This window comes from Megascapheus bottae, chromosome 7 (genome assembly GCF_031878675.1).
Source record: "Megascapheus bottae isolate mThoBot1 chromosome 7, mThoBot2.hap1, whole genome shotgun sequence".
NCBI classification, from domain to species: Eukaryota; Metazoa; Chordata; class Mammalia; order Rodentia; family Geomyidae; genus Megascapheus; species Megascapheus bottae.
The window spans coordinates 52,746,576-52,762,333 of NC_143515.1; positions in this window are offsets into that span (position 1 = coordinate 52,746,576).

Consider the following 15,758-nt stretch of genomic DNA (forward strand, 5'->3'; position numbering starts at 1 on the left):
CTGGTTTTCTTCAAAGAGCAAAGACCAGAGGTATGCACTAAAGAGAAATGCAGTTTAATGTTTGCATGGCAATCTACCTCTTAGTTTGGTGTATGAGAGGTAAATCTCACCCTAGGACTCTTATCCTCTCCGTTTCTTCCTTTCTACTCTTTTCTTTCCCTGTTATAACTTCCTAATGGATGTATCTTTTTTATCTACAGAGGTTTCTACTGAGTTTAAAGGTATCAGTGATCAGACTGTTGACAACATTATTGCTGACTGTTCCACAACTCTGTGGTGATCACAATGATAAGAAGGCCATGTCTATCACTGTCTCCCCGTGAAGGAAAACAGCTTCATAAATAGGTTCCTGTTTGTGAGGAAATGGAAGAAAGACATGTTGGGCATTATGATCCAAGTCAGCTACAGTGGCCTTGAGTCACTCAGACCAGTGCTGATAACACCACACTGTGTTAGACCTTGAGGGGTGGCAGCGGGTGGACCTCAGGACAGGGAATGCTAGAGAGGCGTAGCCAAGAAGGGGCCAGTAGCAAAGAGAGTCCTTTTCTCATCTGCTCCTGTTTATTTTCCTGCCAAATATGAGGACACTGACCTTTTTCATAAGGCAGAGAAAGAAGTAAGATATGGAATGAGGAAAGTGGAAAATCCAATATAAGTGCCTGTACTGAATGGAAGTGAGTCTGTGGGAGGCAGTTTAAATAGTGACATTTTTCCTTTGGGCCAATGCATAAGAAGGAGGTCTTTGAACACTCGGTAAGGTAGAACTGAATCTGAAGCTTGCTCAAGTTCGAATCTATTTCTTACCATCTGAAGTTCAAGCTCAGGTATCCATCAACCTGATGGATCTCTCCCAGGTCCCCTGTCTATAAATGGTAATTCCACTCATTCCACCTCACAGACTTAGAGACAAGATCAAATGCAATATGGAACCCAATGGCACCTTATAGAGTATTATACACATGTGCTTTCTACTATCCTATCATTAATTATAACATTAATCATTAAATCTACTATTCTATTATGATGGTTCTTGTACTTATTCATGATGCTTATACTTGTTCATGATACTTATTCAAGGGGAAGTTGTAGCCACAGCAAAATGGGAGAAACTAAACCTTGTCACTAAGGCAATACAAATCTAGTATGTGTTAAAAGATAGTGTTTAAGGTAGTTTAAGATCTCTTTCGAGTAAAATTTAAAAATCATTTGTAAGTAGGGAAAAGTTCTTGTCCATGCTGTTTGCTATTTCTGTGTTAGCCTTGCTATACAGGAGAAAGACACTCTCCCTGTCCACTGGGGTAGGGCTATTCTGGTGCACTTAGTCTTCTTTCCGAGCCCATGGGTGTGGACACAGTAAGCCTCTGGTTATATTTTTAAAATACTATGGAGAGTGACAGGCAGGCAGAAAGGCAAGGGAAGTTCATGTGACAGGGAGGGCAGGCTCCTCTGCTCTCTCTCCCTCCTTGCCTGCCTCACACCCTGTCATTTTGCCACTCCTCAAGGAGTACCAAACTATTAGAGGTCATTGTATTGAGAGGATCCCCATATAGTCCGTGTGTGTGTGTGTGTGTGTGTGTGTGTGTGTGTGTGTGTGTACACACGAGCACAGGAATGCGGGTTCCAGTCTTGGCCCCTGAACTCAGGCCTGGACACTGTCCCTGAGCTTTTTTGCTCAATGCGAATGCCCTACCACTTGAGCCACAGATTTACTTTCAGACTTTTGATGGTTAATTGGAGATAAGAGTCGAGTCTCATGGACTTTCTTACCCAGGCTGTCTTCAAGCCATGATCCTCAGGTTTCAGCCCTCTGGGCAGCTAAAATTAAAGGTATGAACCAATGGAACTCCAGCAATAGTGGGGGCTGCTTTTCTTCCTCCTCCTCCTGCTCCTCCTCCTCCCTTTTTTAATGCTTTTGGGACTCAAACTCATGGGCTTCCCACCTGTTAGGCAAGTGTTTTACCTTTGATTTATATCCTAAGGCCAATGTCTGAGTTCGTGTGTGTGTGTGTGTGTGTGTGCGCGCACGCGCGCAATCGCACGTGTGTGTTCACATGTTTACCCTCATTTGCTTTATCTGGCTGTTTTCTTGTTTCATACATGTGTGTGAGTAGGGAAAATGTTCTTCCATTGATACATGGCCTGGAGGGTACAAGTGACATATACTTGAAGGAGAACTAAATACTGTAACCCTGATGTGCCATAGGCTTTATTTCTCAATCCCTTGAAAGTAGGAATAACAGCAATAACAACAATGCAAGTAACACTTGAATGCTTCCCCCCACCTCCACAAGATTTCTGCTGAGCCTTCATTCTCCCTATCGCCTGGCAACTTGACAGTGAGGCCAGAATCAAGTCACTGCTCTCAGACTATGCTCTCATTCCTTGCCCCAGAAGTTGCTTTAGTGGTGAGGGAGCCACAGATTCCCTTTTTTTTTTACTGGGGCTTGTGGGGAGTCAAAACATCCATTAAAAGCTGTTTATGCTCTGAGAACTAAAACTAAGGAGCAGGACCTAGCTAACACTAGAGTTAAACAGTTGATTTTGGCTTCATTAATTAGATTAGCTACCCAGCCTCTCTATGAGTGATGTCTGTTACAGTTAACATAATGTTCATAGAGGAAATTAATTCAAATTCTTACCTTAAAGATCCACATAACCAATTGGATTTAGCAAGTTTTCAGCATTTGGAGGAGGAGGGCATAGATAAGTCTAGCCTTTGCTTTTGCATTGTCTTTTGTTCTATAACATTAACTTTTTAAACATTCTGTCACTGATTCACACTCCACCTCTATGACATAAATAGTATGGACATTGCTAACTGAAGCTGACAGATAATTCCACAAATAGATTAAACTAAGTGACGCATCTAAGTATTTAAGTTCACAAAAGCATATTGAAGAATCCAAAGCTTATCTTTTAGTCCATTGTTTTCTTCTGTTTAGTTTTCTCTCCTTACTACTACAGGCTATTCTCTACATAGCCACCTGAGTTGTCAGAGTCTTATGACCTCTAATGAGCCCGTGTCATTTCCCAGCTTATGGCTTCCAATGGCTTTCCATTAGAGATGATACAATCCAGGTGGTTTACCTGGCATAGGCCCATGCACAGCCTCTTTTCTTTCCCCTTTCACATCATATTGCCCCATCCCCAGGCTTCTCCCAAGCTGCCATTCTCCCTGGATCTTCCCATGGAGAGTTCCCATGTGTGTGCCAAGCTTCTAGATTGCTCTTTACTACTGCCTGGTTTTGCTGTCTGAAATCATCATGTGTGTGTTTCCATTTCCCACCAACATATCATCCATTGAGTCAGAGATACCATTTTTGTCTGTGATCAATCTTCAGTAGGACCTGGCATGAAGATGCTTTCCTATGTGGATGGCTACTGCACAGCATTGATAAGAGAAATTAAGAAAAAATCCTGGAATTAGATTGAGCTGGGCCTAAGTAAGCACAAAGAAGTGGTTAGCAATGAGAAACAATTTGTATAACTTAGGTGAATAGCCACTATGAGAGATGGCAAAAACTCTAGAATCAGCCCCTCACTATCCAATCCTATATTCCTGAGCCCATCTCCTTCCCTTCTTTTAGATCTAACCAACAAGTAAAGTTCAGAAATATCTCCAGAGCAGTCTATGAATTCACATCTGTAATTACCCCTAGGCCTGGCTGCTAGAACTAACATTTTCTCTAACTTTTACTCTGTCTCAAATTATCACTTTAACTTGACACTCTAATCTCTATGGCCAACCCAACCCACAAACATTATCTTTTCTACTCCATGGGCCTACTATATTAAAGATAGAACAAATAAGTTTAAAATATAAAAAGGTCTAAAACAACAAGAAATACTCTAAAACATGATTGGGATATGGCTCAAGTGGTGAGTGCTTGCCTAATAACAACAACAAAAGGGAATAGTCTAACGCAAAACAGTAAGTTGATAGGGATCATGAACAAATAATTTTAAAAGATGAATTACAACTAGCTATTCATATTTCAAAATGTGAGTAGCATCATTACTAGTTAAGGAAATAGGGGTTGGGGAAATAACTCCAGCTGGGGTCATAGCTCAGTAGAGAAGGATATATTTAGAATGCCTAGTATGCAATAGGCCCTAGGTTCAATACCTGACAGAAGGAAGAAAAGAAGTAAAGAAGCAAGCAAGGAGAGATAGAAAAAGGAAGGAATAGGAAGGAAGGTGAAAAGAGGTGAGGAAAGGGGGAAGGAAGAGGGAAAAGAAGAGGGAAGGAAAGAAAAGGAAGGGGAGAAAAAAGAAAGAGGGAAGGACAGAGGGAAGGGGAAAAGGAGGAAGGAAGGAAAGAAAGGGGAAAGAGGGAAGGGAGGAGAGAAGAAAGAAAGGAAAGAAGGATAGAGGGAAGGAAGGAAAAAATGAGTGAGAAAGGAAAGGAGAAAGGGAGGAGAGGAGGAAGGGGAGAACAGAAGGAAAGAGAAGGAGAAAGAAGAAGGAAGAAGGAAGGAAGGAGAGAATAATGAAGAGAAGAAGAAAGGAAGGAAGGAAGGAAGGAGAGAAGGAAGAAGGGAGGGAAGGAAGCAGGAGGGAGGAGAAAGAGAAAGGAGGAGAAAGAGAAGGAAGGAAGATTATGCTTATGAAAAGTTCTTCCAGTTTTCAATCTATCTAAACAATATGAAGTAGTATGATAAGATGAATCATCTCTCCTCGGATCTTAGGAATGCTTTTTGAAACACAATTTAGCAGTTCATGCACTCTGACGTAGGATTTTCACTTCCAGGCATCTGTTTAAAGGATATCATCAGAGATGAGGTCAAAGATGAATATTCACAAGTGTTCAGATGTTCCTCACAGAGTTATTAATAGCGTTTTCGAACTAAAATCTAAATAGCCATAAGTAAAAGAATGCTTAGATTTCTAATTATGCATTTTTACATTAGAACTACAGTTATTAAAATCTTTTCAAAGGAAGTTAATGATATAATCATTGTAATACAATGCTTTGCTGACAAGCAAACTATAACATTATAAATAACATACAATTCAACTTTTATGTGACTATGTTTTTTATACTTACACTTGAAAAAATAAGTACCTTTCATAGAAAAGGACTGCAGCTAACTTCAGACCTTCCTGTACCATTTGCTTCCAACAACTTGAATTGTTCCTGCAAGAGTCCTGGGAGGATTCTAAACAGCAAGTTTTCAAATGATTTTCTCTCCTCCAGATACGTTTTAAAATCACAACAAGGTAATTCACTCCTGAACTAGGCTCAGTGGTTTGTGACTACAAGTTCAGTCATTTGGAAGGCAGAGGTTGGGAAGCTCACCAGAGGCAAGCCTAGGCAAACCTATGATCCGTCATATCTGATCGAAAACACAAAAAGGCTCTAGCTGTGGCTCAAGTGGTAGGGTGTTTGTCTAGCATGTGCAGAGCCCTAAATTTAAATCTCAGTACCACAAAATGGTAGTAGTAGTAGTAGATTTAATTTAATTAAAAATGCAATTCTAAGCCTATATCCTAGCTACTGAGAAGGTTGAACTCTAAGGATAGAAGTTCAGAGCTAGCCCAGGCAGACAAATCCAAAAGACTTTTATCTCCAATTAAGTAAAAAAAAAAAAAAAGCTGGAACTGTAGGCATAGCTCAAGTGGTAGACCACCAGCAATGAGTTGAAAAAAATCATAGCAAGAAGGCGAGACCCTGAATTCAAACCACAGTACTGGCCCCCAAATTATTACAATTCTAAAAATAACAGTTCAGTAAAAGACACTAGTGCAAAAATGTTACTAAAACAGTATAATATCCCCAAATTGAGACACTGATATCTAGAAATTAAGGAATTAGTTGTCCTGTAATCCTAGGTGAATTGGATTACAGTACCACATGCAAAAAAAGAAAGAAAGAACAAGAGATAGGAAGGAAGGAAAGAAAAAGAAGGCAGTGAGGAAAAGGGAATGAAGGAAGGAATGGAAAGTTGGAGGGAGGGAGGGAGGGAGGAAGGAGGGAAGGAAGGATAGAAAGATCCTAGTTGTTTCCAGTGGCACATCGGAAAAACACCAAAAGTTATTTTAAAGAATTTTATTTTTAGAAATAATGAAAACATCATTTTAAATGTCATTAAATGGAAAGAACACTGTGTATACAATATATTGCCTATTTTAAATGAATCTCAAAACTTGAATTATACATACTTACATATCATCTATATAATTCCCATGACATTTTATATATTTTTATTTTCTTTGATACACTTGTAAATTTTTTTCATCTACTATGCTTATCATGAACACCAAGTACTTTATGACCAAGACTTTTAAAAAGGAAGAACAAATAATAGTGTGGAAAGGGTGTAAACTTCTACTGGGGAAGAACTGATGGAATCGCCTCACAGATTGAGAAGATTCTAAGTAAGACACGATGTGACTGGCACAGCATCTGGTACACAATAGGGGCTGAACAAATGTAGGTTCATCCTTCTTTCCATCTTCTATCCCCACGACATCATTCTCATTCTGAACCCTGTACATTGCCGACAGTCTTTCTCATTCTTCACTGAAGCCACATTTGTCTTTTTTTCCACATCTCTTCCTCAAGGCAAGATGCTAGCAGAAATTCCAGAAAAACTTGTTGATTGGAGACAGTGTATGGGACAGAAATAACACCAGCTTCTTCCTACCAGAGAATCCACAAAGTTTCTTCTCAGGATGAAAGCTAGAATGTATGGTGTAAAAGAAGTAAAGGGCCAGGCACTGGTTGTTCACCCCTATAATCCTAGCTACTCAGGAGGCTGAGATCTGAGGACTGCAGTTCAAAGCCAGCCTGGGCACAAAAGTCCATGAGACTCTTATCTCCAATTATCTATCAGAAAACCGGAAATGGCCCTGTGGCTCCAAGGGTAGGTTGGTAGCCTTGAGCTCAGAGACAGCTCCCAGGCCCAGAGTTCAAGCCCCATGACTGACCAAAAAAAAAAAAAAAGTGAAGGGATGAGAAGAGAACTCTTGTCTTTCCTATCCCTTAATCTAGTTTCGAAAGAACACAGGAGAAGGTGGCAGAGGGGATGCTCCAAGAAAGGTTCTTGAGCCAACCATTCTTCTGACAGTGATAATGGGGCATTCCATCATCAAAGCTGAATGCTAGTTAAATAATGCTCTTTCTAGAAACCTCTGGAAATGTACATTCTGAATGTACCTCTGCAAAGGTATATTCATTTTGGAGGACAGAGAGATTAAGGCTGTGATTCCTCAGCATGCACATTATTTAGCAGTTCCCTATGGAAGGCATGTATATAAGAACCCCAGCCTATGACTGCTGAGCTGGGAACTTCTGACATCCATGAGGATGAATCTGGAATCTTTCCATTAGCAAGCATGCACTCAGTACCAACCAGGAACCACTACTATGTTATATAAGTGAAGACTGATATAAGACAGGATGGGTCTGGACCTCAGGCTTCCTATATAAATGGAGAACTAAGGCAAACATGAAAAATAGAAGTAGAGCCACATGAATTGCAGGATGGAGAGAACCATCCTCAACTTTCAGGGTTAACTAATGGGTTATTGAATTACTGTTATGGAAATAAAGGGCAAGATCATTGAGCCAGGAGTGTCTGAGCAGACTTTGTGTATAGAAGGGTGGCAAAGTTCTCTGGATAAGTAAAAGCATAGGGCTGGGGAATTATTTGAGGGATAGCAGGTAGGCTGTTGGAAGCAGATTGGTGAAGTAAAGAGAATGTTCACAATAGAGTTAGAGTCTGTTTTCAGAAAATGCACAGGACCATATATGTAGGTGTGAAATCAGAAGACAAGGACAGCACATGCTTTGTAAGAACTTGAACTCCATTGCTAAGGCTCCATAGCCCCAGGAGGCTTCAGATCCCTGAGACGGGGAGGGGAAACACATTGATAACCAGGGTTTCCAGGAGTTGTGTGGCCAGCCCAGATTGGCACCCAGGGCAAGGGTGGAGTCAAAGAGAGGGGCGGCTTCTCCTATTCTCTTGGACAACAATGTCCCCCTCAACTAGCCATTTTCTGTGGTCAAATCCAAAGCCTTACTCCCCCCCTGTCCCCACACCATTCCTTCACAGGCAATCATTTTAGGAGCAAATATAGTCTCAAGCTAGTCAGGGCTGCCTGTTGCAGGTCAACAAAGTAGCCAAACCTTGCTGACTCTATTACTCAACATACCTTTATTGAGAATCTACCTTCTCGGGTAGCCGAGAAAGCCAGGTAGCTGGTACAAAGAACACTAAAAGTAGGAAGATAGCCACAGTCGAAGGGAGTGTATCAATACAGGTATATCAATTGAGAACTGCAGGGTAGCCAGTCACCTGCAGGCAGAAGTCTGTGTCATATAAATGGAATATTTGTGCCATACTATACGTCTGTGTCATATGAGGAGGATGGAGATGACATGTTCAGGGGAAATGAACTAGGGCTCTACAGAGGAGGTTATGTTGAGCAGGATCTTGGTGGAAGTGTTTTGTCAGGTGATGACAGATAAGAGAAAGTATCATGGGCCTGAAGCTTGGTGCGCCTCTTGAGCCATGAGCCTGGGTTAAGCTGTGGGTTCGGATGCCAGTAGAGATGGAAATAGAGAGATAAACAAGATCCAGATAGCGGGGACCAGAAATTATCACATCAGAAATGGCTACTCAATGTTGTGTTGGCCCTGCTGCAGGCAGCTGAGCAGGGTAAGTAGAAGGGAGTGGCCTGGGGATCCTGCTGTACTCATAGTCTACTAGACAAGCTCCAACTCCTGGGCATGCACCAACTGCCCTCCATCTGAATGTTCTTCCCCAGATGGGTTTGGCCACTCCCCTAGTCCTGCTTTCCTCTCGTTTTTCTTTTGCTAGCACCTATCATCTACTATGCACTATGCATACTACTGGATTAGTAGTCATTGTTCATCATTCTGCTCCAAGAGAAGATCCAGCAACACAAGAAACTCGAAATACGTTTTTCTCTCAACTTCTGCAACAGAGCCTGGCACAGAGAGAAGTTCTGTAACCATTTGCAGAAGGGATGAATGATGGTGTACATGAATAAATGAAGGTGATCATCTGAGCAGTTCCAGGACTCACATTTGAACTTTCTCTAGAAGAGGTAGATGTACATGGTTTTTTTTTTTTTTAAAAAAAAAAAACAACTGTCATCACTAGAAGAATTAGAGGAAGTGGAGAGACAAGGGAGTCTTCCTGGTTTTAGCTGCAAACATCCTAGGCCCACTTTGGGTCCCAGAGTTAGCAGAGGCTGAGGTGGCACAGCCTGCCCTTTGCCCCCCAGAAGGGCACTTGGCATGGCATGGAATGAACGTGCCACTCATTGGCCAGCACTTCCTCCCTTTACTAGGCTGCCCTGCCAGTCTGCCTGTGCCCTGCATTCAGGAAATGCTTCCCCTGTAAGACCCTCGGGGCAGGTCCTCCCAGAGTCTGTGACAATGGCTCCAGGAAGGGCTGCACTGCCTTGGGAGCCTGGGTGGGGCTTTCTAGGAAGCAGCCCTGGCCTGCCCACCCCTATTCAGCCTGCAGAAAAAGAAAGCTTGAGTGGGTCTTCAAACCCAAAGCCAGTTCCTGTGTGCATTGTAGCCTTCTCTGGACCCCTAAAGACACTCTCCCCACCCCAAAGGTCCTGGGCATTCAAAAATATCCTGGTGTCCTGGTCTATACTTATTATATTAGAATTACATCTTATTCCAAAAAATGCTGCTCAAGTAGATATGTGAGACGAGGACTGGGACCCTAATGAAATGCTCATTTTGGATAAAATAAAGTAACAGAAAGCAAATGTAAAATCTTAGCTTAAATTTTAGGTGGTGGATCTATGAATGGTGATTCTGTTTCATTTGTTTGTTTGTTTTATAGTTTTGCCAGTATAAAAGTACTTCAAAACGAGGCACTGGTGGCTCACACCTGCAATTCTAGCTACTCAGGAGGCTGAGATCTGAGGATTGTAGCTTGAGTCCATGCAAAAATGTCCCACGAGACTCTTATCTCTAATTAATCATCAAAAAGTGCTAAGTGTCTAGGCATTCACATACTGTGAGACCAAAGAGGATACTCTTAGAGGAACACAAAGGTGCAATACCTGTGCGTATCTGATCATACAAAATAATATTTATTGAAATAAACTTCAGGAAATGAAAACAAGAGGCTTTTCTTTTCTTTTTTGCATCTCTGGCTATAAAGGATATGCAAATCAGAACAACTCTGAGATTTTGAATTTAAACAACAACAAATGCCGGCAGGGATATGGGGAAAAAGAAACCCTTCTGTGGGAATGCAAACTAGTACAATCACCCAGGAAAGCAGTCTGGAGGTTCCTCAAAAATCTAAACATACAGCTTCCCTATGACCCAGCCATACTACTTCTAGGGATCTACCCTGAACATCATGCACCAGACTATGCTAAGGACACATGACATCTATGTTCATTGCTGTACTGCTCACAATAGCCAAGATATGAAAACAGCCCAGATGCTCCACAATAGATGAATGTATTAAAAATGTGGAACCTACACACGGTGTAGTTTTACACTGCTATTAGAAAGAATAAAATAAAGTCATGGAAATAAAGGCAAGGAAATGGATGGAACTAGAACAAATCATCATAAGTGAGGTAGGCAAAAATCAGAGAGACAAACAGCACATGTTCTCTCTGATATGGAGAAGTTGGATCTAAAATGCCAGATTCTAGATACACACATACAGTAAGATCAAAAGACGATAGCATTAGGAAAGAATCAAAAAGGTACAATGCCCAGCCCAAGTGCCTGTTCATATATATATATATATATCCTAACATAGGGAAACAAAAGATTTAGAATTTTTCCCATTTTTCTTTTTCTGATGATTTTGTATTCTTTACCTTATAACACATGTATTCATGTGTTTATCTTTAGGAGGTTGGGGGAAGAGTACAGACCTTGAGATAAAAGTGTGAAAAAGTACAGCAGTGGAGCTCATTGGGCATGATGAAAATGAACTCTGTAATACAAGGGTGGAGATGGGAGAGAGGGAATGGGAGAGAAAGAAGGAACATCTGACACTACACAAAAAGAAAATGTACCCCTCTGTAAATGTAACCCCTCTGTGCATCGCCTTATAATAACAATAAAATAAATTTAAAAAGCAGCAAGTGGAGCTGTGGCTCAAGCAGTAGAATGATATCTCTGAGCAAAAAAGCTCAGGGACAGTAACCAGTCACTGAGTTCAAGCCCTAGGACTGGCCCACATGCAAAAAAGTACTTCATGATGAAAAATAAAGAATAGCAGCAAGGTATATTTTTTTTTTCATGATGAGGACTTAGAGGGTGTATGGACTTACTGTCCTGCATGCCAACCTTGGCATTGCTGTTAACTACCTAGGAGGTCAAGGCACTATGACAGTACTGGAACAGAGCTCTATTGGCGAGCAGTGTGGGGGAGAGGGGTCAGTTTGGAGAAGGAGAAGGAGGTAAGGCACTCTCTAAGAGTCTGTCAAAGCCCACCAAGTGGAGCACCACAGGCTTGTTCCACACAAAGAACTGGCCTTAGTCCTTTGACTTCCTGCCTCTGATCTAGACCTTGATCTATTGCCATATGCAGAAATTGAATAAACAGAACAAAACCTGGGTGATGGCATCCTTTAGTATGGATCTAGCCCATGTCAATTGACCCATCCTGTCAATTCAGGTGTGTAGCACTGCAATTTCCAGGTGAGTGAGGGATTGATGAGGAATCACACGAACTCATAAGATACAGTGAAAGCCAGGTCACACCCAACTAGTGTCTTTCAGCTCCCAGGAAAACATATGAAAATGCAGATTTTTCTTCATGAACAGTGCTATAAATGTAAAAACCATAAAAGTTTTCTGTTTGCTTTCATGAGCAGAAAGGAGAGCTATTTTTTCTTTAATAGTGTTCTAGGTGTCTCATGGGCTCTTATAAAGTTGGTATAGACTCAGATACATTTCTTTAACATCCATGAGATCAAATGACTCCTGCATGGTGTCATAGTCAACCAAAGCTGCTGTGACATATAGTAGTAGTTCTAGTGTTTTCTCTTCTCATGAGGGGACTGGTCTCTTCACAGAGACTCTATCCTCATGACCTTATCTATACCTAAGAACCTCAAAAAGGCCCTCTCTTCTAAACCATTCCACAGAATGTTAAGCTTCAATGTATGAATTTTAAAATCAACACAAACTTTCAGTTTATAATAGATGGGACTTTTCTTGAGAACCAATGTTCAAGGATGGCATCAGTATCTCCTCTGTACATTCTGACAGATGCATATGCTATCTTTCTTTGAATGTCTCATTCCCCATTCACCGGACAAAGATCTACTCTCTGGTATGTGCTAGTTTCTGTCTGAGTAGTCCTTTCTCTAGACTATATTCTCTAGTTTCTCCCCTAAGTCTTACGTTCTCTTATAGGACAATGAGAATGAAAATCCTAAGAGTACTTTGAAATTCCTAGAGATTCTAAAATACCTCTGACACATTAGAGAATTAGTTTGGTTGGTCTATAAAGACTGGTAAATGATCAATCCACTAGCCAAGGAAGTTATAGCTTGGAGTTAACCAAGCTATAAAATTTTTCTGAGATATGTACTTCCTGGTCAGCTAGGTCAAAGAGTTGGTTGAAGATAGAATGGCTCTTTTGAATTGTTTAATTTGGAGTTCACATTAGCCTCAGAAGTCTCATGACTTCTTCATAGGACTATTGATTCAATCATTACTTTGTGAAAGTTCTCAATTGTTAATTCCTCAGGAAAATGGAAAGCTAAGGATTGGGGATGGAAAAAATGTGGCACAATGCTTGGCCTAGCATGCAAAAGACACTGGGTTCTACTCCCATTATTGCAGTAGACAAACAAACATATCAAAAGTTAATAATTCACCAAGTGCCCAGGCTCATACCGGTAATCCTGGCTTCTCTGAGGCTGAGACCTGAGGATCACAGTCTGATGCCAGCCCAGCAGGAAAGTCCATGAGATTCTTATCTCCAATAAACTACTAAGAAAAAAAACCAGAAGTTGTGCTGTAGCTCAAAGTGGTAGAGTGCTAGCCTTAAGTGAAAAGCTCAGGGACAGCACCCAGGCCCAGAGATGGGCACCATGCAAGTCTGGAAATTCTAGAAATGCAAAGTCCCCAACTTTAACCTTCTCAACTACAGCCACACCCACTGCACCCTGTTTTTGTTCCTTAGTGTTTATTGCCCTTTTATTTTACTTTTGTACAGAGGGATTATAGTTACATAAGTCAGGTATTGAGTGCTTTTTAAATAGTGTCACCTCCCTCTTTCATTTTTTCTCAGTTTTCCCTCCCCCCCAAGCTATATAGTTCATTTCCAATGTATATAGTGTTTAGTGAATATCATTGCTGAATTAGTTCAACCTTTGTCCCACCATTTCCGTGCTTCTCCTTCCCCTCCCCAAATCAGATAAACTAACATGCAAGACAAAAGGTACAATAATAAAAAAAAAGTGACAAAGGGGGAAAAACAAGCAAAACCCCCACAAAAAGTAAAATAAAAAAACCTCATTTCCATTTCTTGGAGTTCATTTTGATAAGCATCATTTAATATGCAATAGCTATTGAGCCCTTGTGATCCTCTCCTAAGAAAATCTCCCTTTGGTTCCTGTGTGAATGTTTAGAGTCCTGTTTAATTTATCATGTTCAAGTGTAATTTTTGTCTTTTATTATCCACTGGGTTTGCTTGTAGGTTTACAGGCACTTTCTAGTGATTATAAATGAAGGTAACCATGCAACCAATGTTTCTTTGGCTCTGGCTTACTTCACTTTACAGAGAACATGCAGAAAGAAAGGAAGGGCCATGAGCACACAACATGTGAGAGAAAGCATGAAAGCCATAAGACAGAAAACAAATGCAGATAATATAAAACATAAACACCTATTCCATGGTAGAGCACAAAGCTAGCTAGAGTTCTCAGAATCACAATATAAACAATTGTTTATATTTACAGCAATCATCCCTCTAGGAGATAAACAACCATCCTACCTAGTTACAAATCAGCTAGTGTGCTGTGCCCAGCACCCCTATCCCTGTACTCAGAGTGATGCTTACTTCAACATTTGGAAGATATGTATGCCATGTGTTCTTAGAGAAGCTGTGGGGGCTTCTGCTTAGCCGCCGAAGAAGCCAGTGTCGTCTTCCCAAACCTTTTGAGACACTGCTCCCTAAAAGAAGCATTGAGACCCAATGGTAAGTCAGGTTTGGAAATGCTTCTCAATTTATTACGATTTTTTTCTATTGCCCTTAGAATCATCTTTTTGGGGAGGAGAATAACATACACTTGAGTCCTAAAAAAGCCATCAGCCTTTTTCAGTGTTTGTTCTCAGTCACCACAGTCTGACCTACCTGCTGACATTGTGACTGGCCAGACAAGCCCACATCCTGACAAAATGCTACAGGCTACAACTGTTATTAGTCCCCTCTCCCCACTTCACCCCAGGCAAACCAAGGTTCTGGCTGCTATGCCCAGAAAACAATTATGCCCAGTTCTGCAAAGCCATTATCCTCAGATGTTACTTAAGGTTCACTCTGATTTAGTAAGTTGTTAGTATAGAACAGTAACAAAGAATTAACTTCAGATAATGGAGAAAGCTGAGTTGAAGCAATCCATGTGCTGAACTGATTTGTCTCATTTGGGGCCACAGCCTGTTCTTTGGCAAGGCTGGGTTCTGGGAGGCCAGAGTTCAAAGAAAGTCTCTTGTCTGCTAAGTGTAACTCTAAGGAGATTTCAAGACAATGGTGGGAAAATGAGTGAAGACTGCTTACAAGGGAAGGACAGCATTGGCATTTGTCATTTGCCCAGAGACTATTTCCCCCCAATGGAGTAAGTCTATAGGAGACACAAGAGGTGAAGGGTGGGACCAAAGATCTATCTTTTCCAGGTCTGTTTCCTCAGCTGGTCTGTGGATATCTGCAGGCAGGAGATTCCCTCCAAGTGAAATGAGGTCTTGGAGTTGCTTTGTAAACTCCTGGCAGTAAGTAAAGAAACATCTTGCTTTGAATCTCCTACTGTACTTAGAAAAGTACTTGGCACTTAGAAGCTACTCAGCCAAACAAATATTTGTTAAACAAATAAAATGAATCTGTTTCCTCCCTGCCTCAGATCCCCCATCCTACAGGGGAAGTAAGTCTTGGGTGAGTCACAAATATTCCAATTGTTATATCCATTTCCATTTTGTCTATAGATCTAGAAATTTGCTGAGAAACATTCACAGAGTAATGCTTTGCTTTATGAAAAAAACAATGCTCCTGAAAAGTTGGGTGTAGGTCAGATTTTTATATAAAAAAACCAACTTAGTAATTTAAGTGCACAATGAGAACTGGGTTATTTTAGGAATGCTGTGAATTTGGACACAAAGGGAATCCTTTGTTAAACTGGCATAAGATGAAATGGCGAAATGCACACATGCCTGTCTCCACTCACTGTCCTCTCCTCTCTCATTCTTTATCTGTTGTTAAGGGACCAATCTTTTTTCCATATATTTTTATTGTAATTAATAGAAGGGTTACATTATATTCACCAGGTAGAAGGTTCATTACTTCACAAATATTGATACCCTTTCTCATGTCATGGTCCCCATTTCCTCCCCCTCCACCCACTCATCTTGATTTCCCCCCTTCCCTATCCTATTTCAAATAACCAATTAAGCATATATAAAATATATCAGATAACAAGGTGAAATATTGTAACAATATGAAACAACCAAGGGACAGCAAAAGAGATAACATAGTACATTAAGGACAACAATCACTCATTATACGGCTTTTGTT